Source organism: Musca autumnalis, unplaced genomic scaffold (genome assembly GCF_047663935.1).
Source record: "Musca autumnalis isolate F117 unplaced genomic scaffold, ASM4766393v1 scaffold_3, whole genome shotgun sequence".
Classification (NCBI taxonomy): Eukaryota; Metazoa; Arthropoda; class Insecta; order Diptera; family Muscidae; genus Musca; species Musca autumnalis.
This window is the reverse complement of record NW_027411866.1, coordinates 231806327-231831509: the sequence shown is the minus strand read 5'-3', so window position 1 is coordinate 231831509 and position 25183 is coordinate 231806327. Positions and strand designations below refer to the sequence as shown.

Sequence of the window (25183 nt, the reverse complement as noted above, 5' to 3'; positions counted from 1 at the left end):
AAAAATTAGTAGATTTTTGCAGTTCTGGAACAGACCATATGTATTGAAATACGAGAAAAAGAGTCATGGTTGATTCTGTTAACGCAGCACAGCAAGTAAAAACAAATCAATTTCAAAAGAATTTTTGGCAATAATTATTAAAATATATTGGAAAATAACCGTAATATATTCAATCTTTACAACTTTTATTCATTTTCGTAATATAACCTTCGAGTTTTTTAAATCAGACGACTAACGTTCTATTGAAAACGTGTTAGTCTCCTCAACGACACGACAACGATCACACAAACGTACATACATATATGCCAAATTATTGCAATGCTATTCCATTTTCCGAAATGCCTTTTCTTGAATAGGATCGTTATTTTTGAACGTAGAAGCTTGAAATGTTTCAAGGGCACGTGTTTTAGTTTTAGATTCAATCAAAAACGTATTTTATTTATTTATTTTTTTTTTTTGAGATACCTCTTCGACAATTTATGGTGATGATATGTAATAACACGCAAAAATATGTAATAATTGAGAAAAATATCCGAATTTATCTTTTTGATTTTTTTTTTTTTAAATATGCAAAATACGAGTTCTAGCGATCATTAGGAATAAGTAAAACTAGCGATAACTCGTTAAATTAAGTGAGTTGTGCTTTTCCTAATCTAATTCAAAAACCGCGAATTCAATGCAAATAGGCATTTTGTATTACAAAACAAAATAACAGCTCCCAAAAGTATGCTATAATAATTTGGTGTAACTAATTTCGAATTTCGAAATTTCAGCTCCCACGGTTTGCTCTTCCCACGTCGTTTAGAATATGGAAAACGTGGGAATGGGAAATTTCGCTCCCATGGGAAACAGTTCCCATGGGAATGTTCAGAATAGGGCTGTATCTTGAATTGTGGGAGAATTTTGTGTCTTTTTGTGGGAAAAATCTCCCCAGCAAACAGTGTGGGAGTTTGAAAAAAAAATTCAAGAAATTTATATTTTTATGAAATTTCATATTTTAAGACATCTACACGACAAAATTATTGCAAATATTTATAATCGCCATGTGTTTGCTTAATAAAAGCATACAAAATGTACTGTAAAATATGTCATTAGTAGACTTCGGATTTTGCATATTCTTATATGATACAAAAACCTGCAAGAATCTAACATGTTTTACACCGATAAAAAATTTTCCTTTATGTTATCGAACAAAACAAAAAAAGTAGTAAAAATTAGTAGATTTTTGCAGTTCTGGAACAGACCATATGTATTGAAATACGAGAAAAAGAGTCATGGTTGATTACGCAGAACAACAAGTAAAAACAAATCAATTTCAAAAGAATTTTTGGCAATAATTATTAAAATATATTGGAAAATAACCATAATATACAATCTTTACAACTTTTATTCATTTTCGTAATATAACTTTCGGGTTTTTTAAATCAGACGACCAACGTTCTATTGAAAACGTGTTAGTCTCCTCAACGACACGACAAAGATCACAGGCGTACATACATATGCCAAATTATTGCAATGCTATTCCATTTTCCGAAATGCCTTTTCTTGAATAGGATCGTTATTTTTGAACGTAGAAGCTTGAAATTTTGCAAGGGCATGTGTTTTAGTTTTAGATTCAATCACAAACTTATTTTATTATTATTATTATTTTTTTTTTGAGATACGTCTTCGGATATTTATGGTGACGATATGTAATAACAAGCAAAAATATGTAATAATCGAGAAAAATATCCGAACTTATCTTTTTGAATTTTTTTAAAAATATGCAAAATACGAGTTCTAGCGATCATTAGGAATAAGTAAAACTAGCGATATACTCGCTAAACCCCTAACTAAAATTACTCGGTATCAACATACAATTTTTAAATTCGTTACAAACTTAAAAAGTTCCTATTACTTTTTACATAAAAATTATGTTTGCCTACTAATTAAAAAATTCTTACACCAATTCGCACAATCTGAAGAAAATGTGCTTATTAGAACAACATCACAAATCGTTGACTCCATTCACTTAAAAAATCCATAAATCAATGCACGGTTGTTGAATTAAGTAAGTTGTGCTTTTGCTAATCTAATTCAAAAACCGCGAATTCAATGCAAATAGGCATTTTGTATTACAAAACAAAATTACAGCCCCCTAAAAGTATGCTATCATAATTTGGTGTAACTAATTTCGAATTTCGAAAATTCAATTCCCATGATTTGATGTTCCCACGTCGTTGAGAATATGGAAAACGTGGGAATGGGAAATTTCGCTCCCATGGGAAACAGTTCCCATGGGAATGTTCAGAATAGGGCTGAAAAACTTTCTAGCAAAACCTGTTTATATAGGTCCAACGTTTTGTTATACACCCTATATAATACGACGCATCGCATTAAGGAATTTGTTTATAATTTGGAATTTTGTGTTTTCAGAGGTTAACAAATTTTGCTACCTAAAATTGTTTCTATAGGTCCACGTATATTAGCGCAAAGCGTCGATTTAAAGTATTTTAAAGGTCTTGACCACATTTACTCACCGAAATGTCGGTAAAGGTTTTGTTTTTACATTGCTGTCATAGAATGCTATAACCCGATTTCCTTTTTTAATGATTTAGCCGCATTACTTACGGTAATTTGGTACTTCCCGATTTTTGGTTTCAACATAATTTTAGGTGGAAAGTATAAAAAGTTCGTCACGATCGAACTCAACGCAATTCGAATTGTTTGCCCTTACGGTAACACCCGAGCAAGTACTGCAACGAAAGCATTCATTGTGTTGCTGTACCGGAAGAATCTTTGTCTCCTCATGTAGATGGTCCACTGACGACATGAAGAGGAACCCGGTTGCAGGTCTCAGTGCAGCATTCTGTCAGGTTTGAATATTTTTCCATCGCGTTGCACTTATATTCGAGGACCATACTGGTGTCGCATAGCTTACCACAGACCGACCTATCGCGTTGTATGTGCTCAACAAGGTTTCTTTTGGGTCTATTCCGCCACAACCACACCAACTTTTACACAATTGTTCCTCTTATTAATTGCAACACTTCACTCAATACCTGACCCACCCACTGACAACGTGGGTTGAGCCATACCGAGGTAAAAGTGAGCCATAGGATCTTATAAAACTTCATTCTGCAAAAAAACTGTAAATCAGCACACACTTTAGGGAGTGGCTGTTGACCTACGGTCATTTTTAATGTCTCTACTATATAAAGAACAGCGTCTAAATCTAACAAGTAAAAAAGTATCAGACCTATTGATGCTACGTTAAGTATCTCCTCTATCATCAAAAAATAGTTCCACTGAGCTTATCATTTTAGAAAAATATTATAGGTGTGTACGATAACTTCCCCAGCAAAAATTACTCAGTCAATTCCAGCAACCTCTCTCAGTGAATTTTACTCTCTCAAGCAAGAAAAATTGCAGAAAGTTATCGAACAACGTCCCAATTTACATTAGGCGAGTTTACTTGCGGCAATTGTCAGTTTGATGGAGAGAGAGGTGAGGTATGTGGTAACCCTTTGCCTCTCAACACCCTCTCTCACCCACAAACTGACAATTGCCGCAAGTAAACTCGCCTAATGTAAATTGGGACAACAATTTGTAAAAACTTGCAAGGAATCAACTGTTTTGAAAAAGAAGAAGAAGAAGAAAAGTTTTTGCATCAATTTGATGTTCTTGTTTTCCATGATTTTTTTATATTTTTCAGCTTTTGATGTTTAATTTTTTGATATTTCAATGTTTATTTTTGTTTTCGCCAAACAAGAATAAAAAATAAAACAAATGTTTTCAAATCAGCTGATCAGACTTGCAAATTTTTGCTGGATAATTTTGTTATCGAACAGCATTCAGCAATAATTTGTACGAATTTGTACAAATTATTGGGTTATCGTCCACACCTTATGTTTGTTTACAATTTATGTATTCTGCATGGTACAAATACACAGGTAGCCGCATCGGCAATTGTTGGTAACATAAGGTGTCAAAATTTGACATCAATTCAATGCAGTTGACACATTATGTTACAATCAGCTGGCATGATAATGCTACCTGTATTATTGTACCATGGTATTCTGATATGTTTTCCCATTTATTCAAAACAAAATAAAAAACGCTCCGCTACATCACCGATAACTCGTTATTGGCGATTATTTTCGATCGCTTAACGTAAAGCGGGGTACACATGATCAGTTTTGATTGACAGCTTTGCTCAAATAATCGGTTGCTTGATAGTGTGGCCGTTAATTTTTGCCAGTCATCAGTCAACAACAAAATATTTTGTGATTGCTCGACAGTTTGACAGTTATCGATATTTGCAAAAAATCGACAGTCAAAACTGATCGTGTGTACCCTGCTTAATACGAATTTTAAATTTTGTCGCAGAAGCGACTGGCAACGCGTGTCAACTCTTGCCACAGTACGAAATAGACCCATTTATATTCTGGCGGCTAGGGACTTGACCTAGTTCCTACATCTCAGCTTGTCGTAGATTGCTGTGAAATGCGTGGACGACATGAACATGCTGTCGAATGTGACCCCTAGAATTTTGGGGTAGTTTGTGGTCGGGATTCTGATACTACCGACCATGACATTCAACTCTGTTCTCACCTCTGCCGTCCATGTGCTGAACAGAGTGGCCGAAGATTGAGTGGTGGGTATTTGCATATTCCTCGAGTGGGAAAAGGACCTCAGTTTTTTGCAAATGTGATCAGGGAAGTTACCTGATACCAGGATCGTGCAATCATCCGCATACGTTATGATCTCGATGCAGTCTGGAATAGCCGGAATACAGTAGAGGTAGTGTTTAAACAGTTCTGGAGATAATTCCCCACCTCGGGGAACCCCCTATTTCATTCAACTGGACGTGGACTTGATCCTGATTTTCATGTAAGATACGCCACTCCAGGCTCATCCAGCAGGAAGAGATCTGATGCGACGTAGTACAATTCTCTTCGCCCTGTCACTCTCGTGGTGCTCGACAAACTGTAGATTGAAATAACTTGCGCACCTCTTCGGGTCAGTCAACGTAACGTCGCCAAACGTGAGTGACTTAACCCATGCCCATAATAAACTTATTCCGGCTCCAATGTTGCAACTCTTCACATGTTTTAGCCACTTCTTCTGTTTATGCTCAATATGAGCATTTTACCAGTTCATTTATGTGGCTAAAAAAGTAATCATACAAAAAATTGTGAAAATCGGCTGAATTTTAATATAAGGCCAAATATGCAATTTGAGCAATATCAAGAAATCCAACATCGATTATTAATCAATCATATGCGAAATATATCCTCAGTCTCTTCGTAGATGTTCATGGGCAGATATGCACTGGCCTTTAATTAAGGGGTCGATCATCGATAACAACTATCGTTGAGTGGCGTTGCCAGTTGTCAAAATTGATCCACGTATGGAAACTCTCAACTGAAGTTGCGAATCTCAGTTGACGAAGCGGCTGTTTTTCAGCAACCACCAATTTTAAGTTGCAGTGAACATTTTTGAAGAAACAAGAAGTAAAATAGAAGGAAAAATAAACATTTTGTTAACAATTATTGATTCTTTGCATCATTAATTAATTTTGTGTATCAATATGGTGAAAATAACGCAAAGCAACAGTTCGAAATATTAATTGATAAACTGAGTGAAAATCCAAACTTAGCCCGAGGAGTTCGGGAGTTTTGGTGAAACCAAAGCCACAGCGGATGAAGCGTGGAGGTCCATTTCGGACAGTTTAAACAGCCATGAACCTCCAACACGAATACCTGAAGGAGTGGCAGAGCCTGGATTCACTTTAAACCAAAGTTGAAAAAGAAAATGCCTCAAAATAAAATAAACTTCAACGACACTGGTGGTGGTCCATCACAATAAGTGAATTTATCGCCTTTGGAGCGGACAGCAGCAAATCTTTTGCAAATGAATTTGGTGACAAGTACAGTAGGTTCAGTTTAAGTACAAATGACGAACATCCTCCTTTGGACCATAATGTGCACATGTGCTCCATCTATATAGCCAACTACACCAGGGAATTTCGTTTTTGAATAAAAATGGTTTTTATTTTGCCTTTTTTCTTCCTCTGTCAACTTCGAAACACACAATTTGTCCTCTATCAAGTGGACAATTTCCTTCAATACTCTCGACAATGTAGATTGAGCCATGCAATTGTTGAAATGATTGCCATGGGACTTTTGGAAACTTCCGTCCTCAAAGAATTGCAACGCTGCGCACACTTTTAAAAGTGGGGGTATTGCTGTTGATCTGTAACTTACTTTGAAGTCATCCTTTAACGTTTCCACAACGTAAACTACGGCATCCTTTGGCAATCGAAAATACGGCTTAAACCTGAAATAATTTACTGATTATACAAATCTTTCCACATGATCATCAGCTTACAGTGCAGATGGCAATTCCAATGGATTCGACTTGTCCCTCAAATTTCTTCTAATAGATGCAATGTCCTGTACTTCAATGTCCATTCATCATCAAAAAATAATTCCACCGAACTTATCTTTTTTGGGACAGCAAATAAAACTTGACGATCCGAAGATTCAATGGGCAGGTTATATTCCAATCTTGGGTTGTTTTCCAAATTTGCTCGAAAACTCAGCCAAAATATTAAAATATTGTCCAGAATACACAAAAGAGTTATCCAAAGCGCAATTATTTTGGTTTAAAATGGTTTTTTTTTGGCGAATAGAGGTCACGAGTTTGAAAAAACACTGATCGATAACATGTTTATCGACCACCCAGTTGAGTTGACATTAATGGTACAACATTTCGTCTCAGTCGCGCAGACAACTGACAACGCAACTCAAGTTTAGTGGCAATACAAGATAGACCCATAAATTTCTTACTATACACCAACAGTAATACCTCTGGTGGGTTACTCTGTATTGCGATGCGTTTGGTATTTTGTTAGCACAAGATATTTGCGTTAATGCACGATTTTGACATATGCTTTTGTATTACAGATTGCGGCGGTGCCAGAAAGGAAAAAGGAACAAAAATACTTACGAAAGGAGTTTCGAAAACGTATTAGAGACGCATTTAATTTTCTTACGCATCGCAATAGAGAGTAACCCCCCTGTTCTCTCAATGTTATATATAGACATTGGCGACGTCTATTAACATATGATATCTAAAAAATCTGATATTTACTGAAAATTGGTGCTATCTAAAAAAAATTAGCTTTATCAAAGATTTTAATAGAATGGAGACGTAGGGAGACGTAGTCTCTAGGAGACGTAGTATACCAAGAAATTTGATTAAGGTGATCTTCTATCGCAAACATCAAAGGTGAGTTCTATATTTCAAAAACATGCTTCACAAAAAATACTTGTGTCTTGTAATAAAAGTTATAAATTTATAAACTACTCCAATGGTATACGCTGATAAAAGTTGCACACGATTAGGTTCCCATTTAATAAATATTTATTTACATTTTGAAAATCATAAAATATTTATTTAAAAAAATAAATATTTCATTCATATTGTTTTGCAATTGACCAACAATCAGTCCATTTTGCCACTTAACACCCTCAATTTGTTTCATACGAAAAATTGATAAAAACGTCATCATGGCTTTCATAGACTTCCTTAAAGTCATATAGAAATTGTTGGTGCCATTCGAATACTGCACGCTTTGCACAAAGTACACACGACGGGACGGGTATAATAGCTTTTTCTTTATGATAGAGAATCCGCCATGTCTACGTACAAGTGAATGTGTGTACGAGCTAATCTATGAAATGTTTATGACTAGCGTTTTGAACGTTGTTACGTCGTCTGTGCTTCGCTCATTCCCTCGCTGACCCCTCTCCCACTAAAGCGAAATCGTGAAACATTTCTTTCTAGATTGGTCATTAAATAAATGTTAATATATGCCACTTGTTGTTATGACACACTACATACATACATACATACTGGTGTTTGTATGTATGAATGAATGGAGATTTTTTTGCAAAAAAAATTCAATACGGGTAATAGCGTCATATCATTGCGAAATTAAGTTCCAAAGAACAAAAGCCGATCAAATGCTGTTCCATAACAAACTTGTTCAGTAAAAGAGAAATGGGAAGTTCTTGCAAGAACTTGCAAATACTTTTTACTTGCGAAGTTATCGAACAGGCCTACTATTCTTCATTATATACTCATCTTCTTTATATACTCAGTGATCATCCAATTCATATTTATACATTTATTGTAGCATACCGAAGGTCAGAATCATAGTTATAATCTGCCCATTTTTTAATGTTTTTGAGGCAGGATGTTACTTTGGCTTAAGCGTCCTATAGTGGTACATCCAGCGGTACAGCCCCGACATCCAGGACGTCATTCCATCGACCGATTTACAGTGGTTGCAAAATATGTTTGGATGACAAACCTTTCCAGTTGTTACTTTTTATGGCTATTCCATACTTCCTGATATATTGGCCCGGAACAACACAACTCCCAGCGGCTGCCACCTTGTCCTCGGTTTGTTGCATCCGCATCCATCACAATGAAACTTCGGTTAAATGCAATAGATGCGGTGTGGGTACATCTTAAGGCCTGCATACATAAGCTGTCTTGCCTGATTGCCTTGCTTTCCTGCTTCATTTCTGGCATAATAAAAATAAAAGAATAAAGAAGGCCGACCAAATTTCGAACTGGGTTGCCCTTTTCTTTTTTAATCTTTTATCAGAAGCAAGCAAGGTAAGCAGGCAAGGCAGCAGGGTAGACCCTTTAAGGCCTGCGTACATAAGCTGCTTTGCCTGATTGCCTTGCTTACCTGCTTCATTTCTGACATAATAAAAATAATAGAATAAAGACGAAATTTCGAACTGGGTTGCCATCAGTTGGAAATTGGGTCGGCCTTCTTTGTTCTTTTATTTTTTTATTGAAGCAGCAAAGCAAGGCAATCAGGCAAAGCAGCTTATGTACGCAGGCCTTTAGGGTTAGCTCTGGACTCGTCCATGTAAGGGACTACGAAAGGGACCATGATGCTGCATGTTGCGCAAATAAGCTCCCAGTGAGTCGCTGTGGTCGTCGTAAGAATTCGAGACTCCCCCGCATTTCCCCAACAGCAGCACTTATCACCAGCCGTTGCTGCTTCAATCCCTGAAAATACATCCTTTTTGCAATTTAATTGCAATGGTCTCCGAGGTAAGATCGAGGAAATAGTGGATTTTATGAGGTGCAGGAAGTCAAGCTCAACAACAACTGCAGCTTACGGCGTTGTGATGTTGAAAGAAAAATTTTTGATGATGTTGAAAAAAAATGAATTTAGAAAATTTCATAGCGTGTGTTAGGGATACGCAGTGAATTGCAATAATCGGTTTTTCGATTATTCGGTTTTCGAGAAAAACTTAAAACTCGATTTTCGGTTAGTCGATTATTTGAGAGTGATCTAAAAGTCGACTTTCGATTAATCGTTAACCGCCGAAAACCGATTATAATCAAATATAATCGACCATTTTCGTTGATGCGATCCGTAATGGTTATATGTATAAAAAAAGTACCCTCAATTGTGCGGTTTTAGCACGCCCAATAGTCAACTACGCCTAAAGCCTTTACCTAATTAACTGCGTGTTGCGTGTGCGTTCAAAAATACAAAAACAAAATACATACATGTATTTCAAATTGAAAACAACAACAAATACATATATTTTGTTTTTGTGTTTTTGAACGCACACGCAACACGCAGTTAATTAGGTAAAGGCTTAATAGTCGATGACGATTAATAACCGACTACGAATAATAATAGACTACGACTAATGGTTGACTACGATTAATAGTTGACTCCGTCTTCCGAAAGTCGACTGAGAATAATCGATTATTCGGTTTTCGCACAGTCAATAGTCGACTACGACTTTTGGAAATTTTACGGTTAATAATCGATTAACCGAAATCGATTTTACGTATCCCTAGCGTGTGTGTGAAAAAACAAAATCCTACGCATCAATTGTCAGGCGCATAGTCTGATACAGAAAACGAAGGAGGCATATTGGCGAAACTTTGTTCCTTTGCAGCCTTAAGCTTTGCTGATACGGTTCGAGCAGGAAGACCGTAAAATAACTTTCATGCACAAATCAACTGCTATTTACATGAGTTCATCAGGATAATCCTTCCTATTTTTTTGCCCATCCCCATACCCAGCTGTATTTCGCTTGCTCTGCGTCCTGATATCGCTTGCAGCATAGGGATACGTAAAATCGATTATTAGCCGCAAAATTTCTAAAAGTCGTAGTCGACTATTGACTGTGCGAAAACCGGGTAATCGATTATTCTTAGTCGACTTTCGAAAGACGGAGTCAACTATTAATCGTAGTCAACCATTAGTCGTAGTCGGCTATTAATCGTGATCGACTATTAGTCGTAGTTGGCTATTGGGTATACTACCATCAGGGATCGCATCAACGAAAATTGTCGATTATAATCGGGTTTCGGCGGTTAACGAATAATCGAAAGTCGACTTTTAGTACACTCTCAAATAAACGACTAACCGAAAATCGAGTTTTAAGTTTTTCACGAAAACCGTATAATCGAAAAACCGATTATTGCATTTCACTGCGTATCCCTATTGCAGCAATGCATTTATATGTTCCTGATCCTGATTTCCTGAAGCTGAAACTCTGGTTGGTGGTGGTGAACGTCTGGTTGTGGCTGGTGAACCTATGGTTGTGGCTGGCGAAGCTCTGGTTTTGACTGTCGAAGCTGGTAGATGGTGAACCTCTGGTTGTGGCTGGCGAAGCTCTGGTTGTGACTGGCGAAGCTGGCTGTGCGGATGTCTACCTTTTTGCACGGTCAAAGAGGGCTCCACTGACATAATTAGCGGATAATGTCACAGTTCGCCTATATAACCATTGTGTACGTCGTTTCTCTTGGATCAGGACATCTTTGCCGAATCTTTTTGATGTTCGGGTAAAAAAGCGAGCGTTCCGAGGCATCGTTACTGCTACTGCCGCAAGCTATATACTTGCTGATCGAATACCCGAAGTGAGAACAAATTTCTCAGCAGAGGCCGCGGGATTAGGAAATGAGCTTCGTCGAGCCAACCCCAGTGACTCCAGAGTCAGGCAACTGACACTGAATGTTAATAGGTTGGTCGGTGAGCATAAACAGAACAAGTGGCTAAATCATTTGAAGAGTTGCAACATTGGAGCCGGAATAAATGTATTGTTGGCAACTGTTACGTCACTCTCGAACCCTGGAAAGAAGGAAGATTGGGCTTCAGTCACGTTTGGCGACGTTACGCTGACTGATCCGAAGAAGTTATTTCAATCGACAGTGACAGGGCGAAGAGAAGAGTACTACGTCGCAATAGATATCTTCCTGCCGAGGATGAACCACCACAATTTACAAAGGATAATGTTGCGAATGCCATCAGGAACCCTAAATCATCCAAAGCGATGGACCTTGATGGAATTTCCATGGTAATGTTGAAACAGCTAGATGTTCTAAAGTTCTCAACATGTCGCTAGCCACCCACATCGTTCCCGAAGTCTAGAAAATGGGCGAGTGGTACCGCTCTACTGAAGTCAGGCAAGGATGCCAGCAAGGGTAAATCGTACAAACCGATTTCTTTTTGTTCGCTAGTGGCAAAGACTCTTGTGGAACAAGAAGTCCAAGCTTATTTGCGATGGGCTGAGATGTAGGAACAATGTCCTAAAATCCCTAGCTGGCAGCACTTGGCGGCAGACAAAGTAACCTTGTTGACCACATATAACGTGATGGGTCGGTCTGTTGTAAGCTATGCGATTTTTTAAGGCAACGCTATGGAAAAATATTCAAACCTGTCAGAATGTCGCCTTGAGAACTGCAACAGGTGCCTCCCTCCTGAGGAGAAAAAGATTCTTCCATTACAGCAATACAATAGCATGCTCTCGTTGCAGTACTTGTTCAGGTGTTAGGATGGCTCTCACCCTAATCACCATATGTTGAATAGGACCCCTCCCCCACGCAGGCATGTCAGGTGGTATCTTCATGATCTAGAATGACAAGTCCAACGTTACAAGAAATAATCCCTAGGATGCTGTCGCAGATGCCATACAACAACTATCATGTAAATGCAGTCCTCGATGTACACAGTCCCCAATCCCAGCTGAGGAGCGTCAGCTGCCGCGACAAACCAGAGTAATTTTGGCTCAACTATATTTAAGCGTATACGCTCGGGCTGAAAAACATCTGCCCGTGCAAAACGATTTGATTCATACTTTGCACATCGTAAGATTTCAACTAGACATAAAAGGCGTTTGCATTAGAGATTTTTGTCGGGTTAACCTTCTTTATGAGGAATTATTTGACGTTTGCGCTATGGAATTGGCATTTGAAACCCTATGGGTTTATTAAATCCGGATAAGTGCAAACGAGGTAATAGATCAAGTTCGAATATGTACTATAACGGTCTACTCCTTCGGGTGCCTCCCACACAAAATTTCGGAAAGTGTAGTTTAAGACCTCCTCTCGAAACGTGTTGATTTTTATTGTAACAGCTTGTATTCGCTGCCCCCATTACGACGGTACAAGTTTTTCCTGGGGCAAGCCCATACTTCCTGAGAAAATGTACCGAAAGCTGTGGATGGATGCAGCGCAAGATAACTCTCCAACGTATAAACCAATTCGATCCAAAATTTCTCAATCGTAATATTTTGCACAAACTTAAATCAATTTCTATGATGGGCCATATCGGTCTACTCCTTTGGGTTCCTCCCCCACAACAGTTCTAAACTTTACTCTAAAATGGTGCGCACGATATCGTGATATTTTACGAAACATAGATCAGGTTACAATATGGACTATGTATTAGGCCGGGGCGATTTGTATGGAAGGACAAAACACCTTATTGGGCCCTTCGGGTTTCTGATTCCTGGGATTGAACTGAGCAAAAAAGTACACTAGACCATATGTGTACGTTGAAAATCGAGCCTCCCGATTTTGACTTGAATTTTTTTTCCAGAAGGGAGAAACTGCCTGAAGGAGCGTTCCAATGCTTTTGTTATGTACTATATCGCTCTTAATTATTATCTTGGCTACAATTTTTGTCTTAGCATTGAATCGAAAATCCAAATGGTTTGGCTGTTATATGTCAAAATATCCAAAAAGTTGGATTTAAGGGGTCAGAAAATGTGTTCAAATCGCCCCACCTTACTATATATGCCAATTCCTTCGGGTACCTCCCACACAAAATTTCGGAAAAGTGCAATTTAGGACCTCGTATTGAATCGTTTTGATTTTTTAGCAGGTGCAACAGGTTGCACTCAAGGCCCCTATTATTATGGTAAATGTTTTTTTGAGTGGCAAGTCAATAATTCTTGAGGTAGCCGATAGCTTTTATTGGTAGTGTTTTTTGTAATTTTCTTTATTATAATTTATAATTATAATAAATATATTAAAATAAATAAATAATTCTTGAGAAAATTGTCCCAAAACTAGGAGGGTTGGCGTTTTTTTGTTTGGGATGACGACTTCTATTTTGTTTTTCAAAATAGTCAGGCTTAATCCCATAGTCGTTGTTTTAATATTTTATTAAAACAACTTTAATTTATTAGTGGGAAAAATTGGCGCTGTTTACCAAACAAAAAAACGCCAACCCTCCTAATTGTGAGACCGGGTACCGTCAAAATGTTGTTTATTGCTGTAGTATGCAATACCAACAAATTAGTTATGTGTTTTTTCGTCGAGAATCGACGAACGCATAGCAGTGGGAAAAATTTGGTTTTGTTTGCAAGTGAAGTTGCTAGAGTTTAGGTAGTGCCAAAGAAATTCTCGATCAGAGTGTTTCTTTGCACACGTATCTATTTGAGCTAGCAATTGGCACTTGGGTATAAAAAGTTTCTTGTTGAAAAACAAGAAATAAGGGAACTGATGAAGATCTGTGGCGAGATCTGAAACTATAGTATTCCCTGCCCTACCCCTTGGTAAACACCGCCAATTTTTCCCACTAATAAATTAAAGTTGTTTTAATAAAATATTAAAACAACGACTATGGGATTAAGCCTGACTATTTTGAAAAACAAAATTGTCCCAAAACTGTAAAAAATCCCTACAAGTGCTGTGGCTAGTGCGCACGACAACTCTCGAGTCGAATACTGTGTAGATTCACACGTTGCATATCGTAATATTTCTTCGAATATTAGACAAAATTCGAATGAGGTGCTTATAGGTCCACTTCTTCCGGTACCTCCCCACAAAAGTTCGAAAATATTCGCTACAATGGTAAGCGCAATATCTCATAAACGGAGCAACAGATTTGGCCAAACTTTTGATCTCTTAATATTTTGTTCAAATTTGGTATAATTTCGAAAATGAGCCATATTGGCCCACTCCTTGGGGTGCATCTTTCACAAAAATGCATCGCTTTTGTTTAGGTCCAGTTTAATGTCTGTTCGAGGATCCTTTAGAAATTGTTACCGAAGGTACTTCTTGTGGTCCTGTTTACAGCGATAATACGGTTTTCGTGAGCAAGCCTATGTTTCCTGATATAATGGTCCATAGGCCTAAATGAAAAGACTGGTGGGCGCGATATCAATCTGGAGGAATGATTCCCAATATAAGACCCACTTCCTAAATGGACTATGTCGGTCCATTCCCTTAGGTACCTTCCCCGCAAAACTATTATGCTTTAATCCAAATCCATATTTTTGTCGGCAAGTTCGTATGCCCAAAATTCTGAAAACCCCCTAAATACATAAGTTTTTCTGAGAAAAAAGTGTTTCATTTCAGACAGGCTGAGAGTATATCTCTGTCGGCATAGACGACTGATACTTTTTACTTGTTTTCATTTTAATCTCCATGCTGCTACCCCGATCTATTGTTCGTCATGATGTGTCACTGCTTATAAATATTTAATATTCCCGCTCGAAACTAAAGCTATACTCAATAACCCAGTAGACAAGCATTCCTATTCATTTGAAATTTAATATTGCCGGTATGTAATCTTAATTGCTCCGCAATATCCAGTTTACAAATGTTGTTGAAAGAATGCTGGTATAATTTTAAATTTAATTTGCAAACAATAAAACGAGAATTGGGTCTAAATAGTATAATTATTTGAAAATGTTGACTAGACAATGAACAATAACGAAACAATGTTACACATACATACATACATACATACATATGGAGGTAGTTTATATGTATAATAAGTATATACAGACAATTAAGGGGCGGAGGGTCCTGCGTTACTGGATTAAAAACAAGTAACACCGGGATTTTGGCCAGTGGCGGCCAACCCGTATTCCAGAATGCTTGTTACTTATATGCCATTTAGATATGACACCATTAGCCGGATTTAGCGCATTATCAGGATTTATTTGCTAAATCCAGCATAAATCTACCAGATTTCCCATACAAAAATAAATCCTCCTATTGAGTGGATTTGTTTTAAATCTGGCATAAATCCTCGTATACAAATCTGTTGTTTGCAACATGTTGCTAGAAAAAACAAAAAGTTGCAAGCTGGCACAAGAAACAAGGTAGATGCATCGGTGAATTGCTACACTAAAAATAATTTAAAATGTAAAAATTTGTAAACAAGTCGGAAAAATTTAAATTTGGTTTGATGTACAAAGTTGATTTTAATCAACCAAGACTAATATTTATGATGTCTAAACGATAAAATAATTCGTTTATTTATTTTAGATGGGCAAACTGCGATAAAATAATAATTTATTTCCTCTTTAGTTAGCATTAGTAGCATAATGTGCCAACATTTTCAGTATTAAACAATACATTTGTAATTTGACGTATGTTTTTTGAGACGAATTCAATTTATAAAAAATTCTTTTTACGTTTAACATTCGTTCAGATGGACTGATGCATCTACCTTGGTAATTGTGCTATGAACAAAAATCAGCTGATTGCCATTTAAATCCTCCAAAATGTATATCTAAATGCAATGAGATTTGTACTGGATTTATTAAATCCAGTCGAGGATTTATGGCTAGTCTAAATGAGCTATTATTTTGTACAAGCGGGAATGGAATAAAACACCAGACCATTACAGTTATCTGATTTCTACTGCAAAAACTTGCAAGTTCTCAGTGAAGAACTGTCAAAAATTCTGTTAACACAAATTTTTGAGTAACCAGACAGACCTTTTTACTTACTTTGCAAAACGATCGAGGTATACATTTTACTTTTCCCTTTATTCCTCAATCCATATAGATACATATATATGTACAAATGTAAGAAATAAGGTTATACTTCCGGTATTATTCAGCTGTAATACCCAAGGTCAATAGAAAAACAGAAAAACTTCAAAGTAAAAATTAAGCCGTTGTTCAAAAAGAACTTGGCTCGCCCTAATGTTTTATTTATAACTAATACCAATACCTTTGTCTACTATGTCACAATTTTGCATATTTCAATTTTTCCATATACACACTGACAGGCCACACAAACCCCCAAAAGTAATTCCCAAACATCGTGCATACGCAAACCGCAACGATCGCTTCATATTCGTTTTTTTCTTTTTTTTACACGAAACACATTGACGTCGTAATACCCACTCGAATGACACATCGACCCACTAACATGGCAAGCTTCCTACTTTGTTCACTTTTTTCTCCTTCTTCCATAACAACAAACGATTTCAATGTTAAGTGCATTGTGTATATTTCACCGAACACGTTGTCTAGCTATTTTTTGCCTTTGGAAAAACTTGTTTATACTAGAAAAGCTTTCGCAAAGACTCTCTGCTATCGCATTCTCTCCTTCTTGGGGGAATTGCATTGCATGTCTACTCCTCGTTGGTATAAGATTCACTTTTAATCCAATACCCAACGAGACAATCAAATCTAAAACAGGTTTTTCTTCTATACTTCATGTGACGCTGCTGTCTTTCCACCTGACATCTGGTGATTGGTAATCTCATAAAATACTATAATGAATTACACAGCTGAGCTGAATAGTAGAAATTCTTCCATGCTAGCAATTAGTATGCTTACCATTCGCATTGCTTGTGTACACAATAGGACTAATGAATTAAGATTTTTTAAGCGGTACACTGTTTACATGGTAAAATTTATTTTTTAGTTTGTATTAAAGAACTGCCCAACCTTAAAGTAACTAAAACTTCTGAAATGCCACAAGATTGAAGCCGGTAACTTGGGAAAACTTACGATAGAACTTTATTCATGCTTGGTCACATTGATTGATCATTAAAAACGTTGGGCGCCAAAGGGAATAGCGAAAACAGTTGTAGCTAACATACGTAGCGTATATTTGCTGTGACAACCTCCTCTTATCGTCGTAGGAGCGTCTTCGTTCACCGTGTAAAATGTGGAACTATCAATTTTCTGGGCCAGCGCAGTACCCTTCTGAAGCTTTGGATATATAGTAGTAAAATAACAACGGGGATAGTACGCCTCCTTGAGGTACTCCCTGTTTATTCTTCCTGGGTTTGGATTTGTGTCCTCGGAACTCCACATAGGTCTGCCTGTCATGTAGTTAACCATCCATCTCTTGAGGTAGTTGGGGAGTGTTGTTTCCATAACGTCCCCCAGAAGAGTAACGTGGTTAACCGTGTCAAAGGCTTTGGACAGGTCCAGTGCCACTAGTATGGTTCTGTGATGTGGCCTCTTGCTATTTAGTCCTTCTGTTACCTTAGCCGTGACTTCACCGGCTCTGAAGTCGTGCTGATGGTCGGCAAGGTGGAAGTGTTCAGTGAAGCGCGGTAAGATAATAGATTCCAGTATTTTTACAACTGGCGGTATGAATTGCTCATGTGGGCGGGTTTGCCTGGTTTTTGGACAGGGATTATTTTTCCGACTTTCCACATGTCTGGGACCTCGAAAGTGCTGAGACATTGGTTGCACCATGTTGTCCAATGTGCTTCAGCATCTTCGTAGCCAGGCCATCCGGACCAATTGCTGTGGAGCTCTTGCCAGCTTTTATGCTTGTGAGCCATCCGTTGTGATGGTGGCTGGGTTCGTGGTTGATCTTAGGACACGGGAAGCTCGGAGTATTCTTCTGCTATCGCTGTTCGGTGTCGGCGGATGCTCGACAAATTGTCTGCAGAAGGCCGCTGCTGTCTTAGCTGGGGTTTTTGGAACATCATCTCCGAACGTTATTTTTATACTGTCTGTACGTCTGGGGTTTGACAGGTTTTTTATAGTATTCCATAGTCTTTTTGTGCCAGGGTCTGACTCCTCTAAGTGTTTGTGCCATAGCCCTTTTTTATGGTTTGGCACCATTTTATTTATCTCTTTGTTAAGGGTCTGTATTCTGCCAACAGACGGATCTGCTTTTCTGATGGAGTCCCTAAGGTCGGCAAGCTTCGCGGCTTCCGTCGGGAAATTTGGTTTGATATTTATACCCTACACCACTATGTGGTAAGGGGTATTATGTGTTATACCCCGTTTATATATAACCGGATTTAACAAACCGACTGGGTTTTAAATGTCAATTCCATTACTTATATTTCAAACAAATCCTCATAAAGAAGGTTAACCCTGCAAAAAGCTCTAATATAAACAGCATATTAGTGCATTTGTATGTAACATACAAAAGGAAGCGAGATAGACCCATAGTTCCTTCTAGAGATATACATAGAATCACTTTCTGAGTCGATTTATGCATGGTCGCATACAGGTCGCATTTGTTGACCGATTTCGCTGAAAATTGGGGAATACCATTTTTTTAGCAGTCGGAAGATCAAGTTCGAAGATGGGATATATCGGCCCACGTTTTGGTATAGCCCCCATATAACTGTACCCCCCGATTTACGGTATTTTGACGTTTTCAACTACATTTTCAGACTGATTTGGCTATAATTTAACATTTAGGGTTCTTAAGTGTCAATAAACTTATATAACAAAAGTTGTGGCCATAGGTCCCCGTTTTGGTATAGCCCCCATATAACGGTGCCCCCCGATTTACGGTGTTTTCATGTTTTTAGCTACATTTTCAGACCGATATAGCTATAATTTGACATTTCGGGTTCTTAAGTGTCAATAAACTTATATAACAAAGTTGTGGACATAGGTCCACGTTTTGGTATAGCCCCCATATAACGGTACCCTCCGATTTGCGGTATTTTGACGTTCTTAGCTACATTTTCAGACCGATGTAGCTATAATTTAACATTTAGGGTTCTTAAGTGTCAATAAACTTATATAACAAAAGTTGTGGACATAGGTCCACGTTTTGGTATAGCCCCCATATAACGGTACCCTCCGATTTGCGGTATTTTGACGTTTTTAGCTACATTTTCAGACCGATGTAGGTATAATTTACCATTTAGGATTCTTAAGTGTCAATAAACTTATATAACAAAACTTGTGGACATAGGTCCACGTTTTGGTATAGCCCCCATATAACGGTGCCCCCGATTTACGGTGTTTTGATGTTTTTAGCTACATTTTCAGACCGATATAGCTATAATTTGACATTTAGGGTTCTTAAATGTCAATAAACTTATATAACAAAAGTTGTGGACATAGGTCCACGTTTCGGTATAGCCCCCATATAACGGTACCCCCCGATTTACGGTATTTTGACAGTTTTAGCTACATTTTCAGACCGATTTAGCTATATTTTGACACGTAGGGTTCTTAAGTGTCAATAAACTTATATAACAAAACTTGTGGACATAAGTCCACGTTTTGGTATAGCCCCCATATAACGGTACCCCCGATTTGCGGTGTTTTGACGTTTGTAGCTACATTTTCAGATCGATGTAGCTATAATTTGACATTTAAAGTTCTTAAATGTCAATAAACTTATATGACAAAACTTGTGGACATAGGTCCACGTTTTGGTATAGCCCCCATATAACGGTTCATTTAAGTTCATATTTTCGTATAGCCCAGATACCTCCGAACTAGCTGTTAATGACATTTGAAGTTCCCACGTTATGTACCGATTTTCGATATTTTGAAGATTCTAGCTAAATTTTTTAACCGAATTTGGAGTTATTTGACATTAAAGGCTCCCATCAAAAACTGTCAACATAGGCCCATGTTTTATTATAACCCCTATATAACAGTACCTCCCAATTTCTAGCCCACCAAAAATTGTCAACATACATAGTTAGATATAGGCAAATAAAAAGGGCCTCCCGGCCCGGCCGAACTTAATGCTTTTTTACTTGTTTTATGTATGTCGTCGTTGTTGTTGTTGCAACGAAAATATATTCGTTCGCATATTTTTTTAGTTACCTGGTTTTTAGATCAAAAATTCTGGGTCCTGGACTGGCATAAAGAATCAGGTGATTGGATTTAGCAGGACAATTAAACAAATGCACATGTAGGATATGTATTGGGTACCGTAGCATCAATTCGGGCCAATACGAATTGAGCCGGCTGCATCGTCCAGATCTTAACCAGGCCAAAACTACTCGTGTTGGCCATGGCAGCTGGCGTTCTGTGATGAATGGGAGGTGTTCAATGAGTACATCACTTACACTGTACCTTTGTAGTGTCTGCGCAACTGTATTAGTGTGAATGCTATTCCAGCCTGCCTGATAGGCTCGTTGATCTAGAGATTCTCGCTTATACCTTTGGACCTCTCTCTCCAGATCATGAAAATCGTGGAAGATATGATCACTGCCTAAAAATCCAAGTAGGTACTGTAACGACAACATCTTGTTGTGCAGATGAACAGGTAAAATCTTCGTATCCTCATGAAGATGATCCACTGATGTCATGAGGAGGCACCCTGTTGCTGTCCTCGGGTCTGCCTTCTCGCAAGTTCGATTCTTCTTCCCCTGAGCAGCGCTAACATTTGCATACCATACTGGCGCCGCAGTGTGGTCCGTTACTTTGTAAGCGGTCAACAAGATGTCTTTGTCAGCAACCCAAGTGCTGAAGGCCAGCGCCTTGAGAAACTCGATCCTTCTTCAGATCTTGTCGTAAATAGATGTGGCTTGCGCGTAAGACTTAAACATGCTGTCGAACACCCATAGAAGGGATAGTGCCTGTAGAATCTTAACATCCTCGGATGAGGAAATTCTTGTAAGGCGAAGCACACTCCTTTTCGCTCTATTACTCTCACGATGCTCTATTAATTGCCGGTTAGAATAACACACGCAACTCTTCGTATCTTTCACTGTCCAACATTAAAAGTAACAGCCGTTCTATCATCCTTCTTTCCCGAATTCGAGATTTATTTAACCGTTGCTCACTATTTACTCAATCCTGCGCTAAATATTGCATTACTTCAGGTGTTCTGGCGACTTTTTCCGCTTATATTTGTCTACTAGTCTGTTGGCTTCATGATTAAGTTCCCTAACTAACGATCATTTACTAGTCCCGTCGCCTCTGCTGGGAAATTTTGTATGTGGCGAGCAGCTGCAGATATGATGATGTCCCGCTAAATTCTTTCAGCTACCCGAGGATCTGAGGATCGATATGCATCTTTGAAACTACAGGTGTCGGTGAGCTTTGTTTTCTCGTTTACAGCTAAACGTACATACCACATACAAGGGGTCCACGGACGTCATGAAGGGCTGGGTACATAAAAAGCCTCGCAGCCTGGCTTTCTTGCATTGCTTCATTTTAGACATAATAAAAATGACATATTCAAAATTGTACGATGCCACTACCTGGGTAATTGTGCCATGGACTTGACCTTCTTCATGGTACAAATACACAGGTAGCCGCATCGGCAATTGTTGGTAACATAAGATGTCAAAGTTTGACATCAATTCAATGCAATTGACACATTATGTTACCATCAGCTGGCTTGATAATGCTACCTGTTTATTGTACCATGACCTTCTTTATTATTTTGTCTTATGCCAGACCATGGTACAAATACACAGGTAGCCGCATCGGCAATTGTTGGCAACATAAGATGTCAAAATTTGACATTAATTCAATGCAATTGACACATTATGTTACCATCAGCTGGCATGATAATGCTACCTGTATCATTGTACCATGTGCCAGACTTTCTTCCAAATTTTCATTGACGTCTACACACATATATAAAATCATATGAAAATTTTGATATTTTCATTGCTTTGCATTGGTTTGAGTCAAGGCCTGGGTACATAAGAAGCTTTGCCTGATTGTCTTGCTTTCCTGCTTCATTTTTGACATAATAAAAATAAAAGAATAAAGAAGGCCGAGCAAATTTCGAACTGGGTTACCCTTTTCTTTTTTATTCTTTTATCAGAAGCAAGCAAGACAAGCAGCAAGGCAGCTTATACCCCGGTTACACTTAAACGTATTAACCCAGTGGGGTTGGATTTCAAATGTCAATTCCACAGCGCAAACGTCAAAGAAATCCTCTCGAAGTGGGTTAACCCTTTACGAATTTAAACACAAAGAATAATTTCAGATTACAGAACCTTGTGTACAGAGTTTCACCCCCTTCACACCTCTTGCCTATAAACTCATTTTCACGTACATGAAAATGAGAAACACTGTCGCAGTTCTCAGTCAGTGCAGCATTCTGTCAGGTTTAAATACCGACATTCTTGTTATTGCTGTCAATAAGTGCCCTGTTTCACTTTAGGAACGAAATGGTCACTAACTAAGCTCATGAGGACGAAGAGAAACACACGGACACTATAGGCAACATCGTGTGCATTCATTTGTTCTGTAACAAGCAACATTTAGCCTGATGTCCAGGTGCCTTATACTGCTTTGGAAGTACTGGGCTATTTCTGAATTTCAGATATGCTTGGCGCCCAATTTATTTGATCCTACCCAAGATCTATTTAACAGGTCACGTAAGTAGCACAACAACAACTCATTTTTGGCGGAAAATTCTTCAATATGTCAAAATGTTTGTTTACGTTTTCATACAATTTATTCACAATAACAAAAAATTTGACAGATTGAAACCAATCAGCTGGACGTTTTACGCCACCTTATTATTTCATCATGATCCTACCGCTTTCTTCGGTCGTTAAATTTACGACCACAATATGAACTTCGGAGATAAGAATGCCAACCATGGCAGAACTACCAGGTAGTGGTATCACACCAGCTGATCGAATATGAAAAGTCAAATCCCTTTATAAAAAAAATATTTTTGTTGTAATTTCCCCAACAACATAAAGAAAGTTTTGACATAACATATTCAAAATTTTACGATGGCACTACCTGGGTAATTGTGCCATGATGCCAACATAAGAATGTCAACACATTGTCAACATGTTGTCAACTATTGTTACTTTTATCTTAATAAGAAGAAGCATTGATTATTTTAACAGCTGATAGCCCAACGATTGTTTGGTGTAATGCCAAGTTTACACTTGCGCTCCAAAATCCACTGGATTTCACGAAATCCTGAAATACACCCCGATGTTTACATTTATTTTTTGTTGATTTCAAACATATCACAATGATCAAGGTAGATGCATATGCGCAGCTGATCGCAACAGGAAATTTCAAAACAAGTTGTTGTAAATTGAATTAATCATCAAAAATATACGACAATATAGAACTTTACAACTTTATTTGAAACTTATTGTAAAATTATCTATATATCGTATTAATTGTGTATAGTACTAACAAATGAAAAAATAAAAAAATGATTTTATTGTTGAGACATCGTTATAATAAATTTTGATAGGTAAAAGTTGTGCTCAGAACCTGCACAATATTAGTACTTGCAGTAGTTTTCCCGTTTAGTGCTAAAAATGCGTTCCCGTACTCCGAAATCTAGCAAGACTTGCACTTATCTTTAAACAAAAATAGCGCCGAATAACACCCTCTTCTCCTGTTTTCGCCATACAATTTTGGCCTAGTAGAAACTAGCAGCAAGCATGTTCATTGGCATCTAATATGATAGCTGATACGTTGATTTTGACGTTTATGATGGAGTTTTTGCAATTTCCGTCATTTTTTCGTTCCCGTATTTTTTAAGAAATTTGTATTGGGAAGCAATTTTTGACAATTCGCTCTTTTTCTAACATTACCATTAAAAAAGAACGGGAACACAATGAAAAATAGCATTGTAACAAAGTAATTTAATATTTTTTTTCACATTGTTTACAAATTTTGACACTAAAATTTTTTGTTGCAGCAATTGCCATCTACCTTGTTTATTGTGATACGTGAAAAGTGTTGCAACTTTTGGTACTTTTTTAGGCAAAAGCAGGGTTGTATATCATGTGTACTGTGATTTCGATGTAAAATAATTTTGGCGCTTTGTGAAAAAAGTGTTTTGTGAAAAATCAATAAAATATCGTGAATTTAACGTATGATTCAGCTTTTAATAACAAGTATGACCAAAAGAAATTATAAAAGACAAGTGAAAAAATGGACAATTATGAAAATACAAATTCTGAGGCGGCTGACAACATGTGTGGTGAAACTTCGACAATTAGACATTTTGTGGAATCTTTAGAGAAGATTGTGGAGCCTGGCGAATATAATATCCCGTCTTGCTGGAAATGCTGAACCCAATATACGTATTTGAACACGACATAATAATGAGTTATAATGTCCACTGTTTATACAGTTGTAATAGGTAAGCAAATTTAAGGACATTTTTTTATACATGTTTATTCTTTTCAATTCCTAGATGTTATATCAACATTCAGCGAATCGCATGATGTTGGGATGCACAATTGGAGATGAGGACACAAGAACACTTTTACACTTTTCACACTGGTGGTTTATTCACAACTGATGATTATTCTACAATAGGTACAGGTACTTATATGTATACACCTTACAACATATTCAGGTATGTAAATATTTGCATTGGTACATTTCCAATACATGATAAAAGGTTAAGTGCAGCAGAAGAAGAAATATTTTGAACAGACAAGTCGCACCAAGTCTTATGGCCAAGAAAATAAAAGGCGATGAAATTTCTGACAATGAAAACGACTTTGTTATTATTTAAATATTCAAATGTTTAGCCAGCCTCGAAAACATTGGCTTTATTTTGAACTTATATGGAATCTTGGACTTATGCTAAGTTTACATTTACGAAATCCACTCGATTTCAAATGTCAATTTCATAGCTCAAACGTCAAATGAAATCTCATCTTGATTTCATTTTACGTTTAACCTATGGATTTGACAGTTGAAATCGAGTGGATTTCGTAAATGTAAACCAAGCATTAGCCCTTATTTAAAACCCGTTATTCGCAATTTTTACTTTTTTAGCATTTTCAATAATATGTATTTTTCTTTAATAAAACATACTATTTAAACAAAAGTGTAAGATCATCGTCTTATTAAACGTACCATATAGCTTTTTAATCTATAAAAAGTTCATATAAGCCAAAAAACTTAGTAAGGAAAGTCTGGTACCA

The 25183-nt window shown here is 37.5% G+C and overlaps 1 protein-coding gene across 6 annotated transcripts in view; it reads left to right on the top strand.

The window, feature by feature from the left end:
- Nucleotides 1-6671: 6671 nt before the first annotated feature.
- Nucleotides 6672-25183, top strand: part of LOC141399114 (uncharacterized) — an 85436-nt gene continuing 66924 nt past the window's right edge. The window contains exons 1-3 of one of the 6 annotated variants that reach the window (XM_073977249.1): nucleotides 6822-6886; nucleotides 6951-7011; nucleotides 7088-7275. The gene's annotated coding sequence lies outside the window, so the exon portion shown is untranslated. Of the gene's footprint in view, nucleotides 6887-6950; nucleotides 7276-24085; nucleotides 24388-24441; nucleotides 24607-25183 lie in introns of those variants that run through there. The other 5 variants (XM_073977250.1, XM_073977248.1, XM_073977247.1 and 2 more) reach the window with 5 other exon arrangements.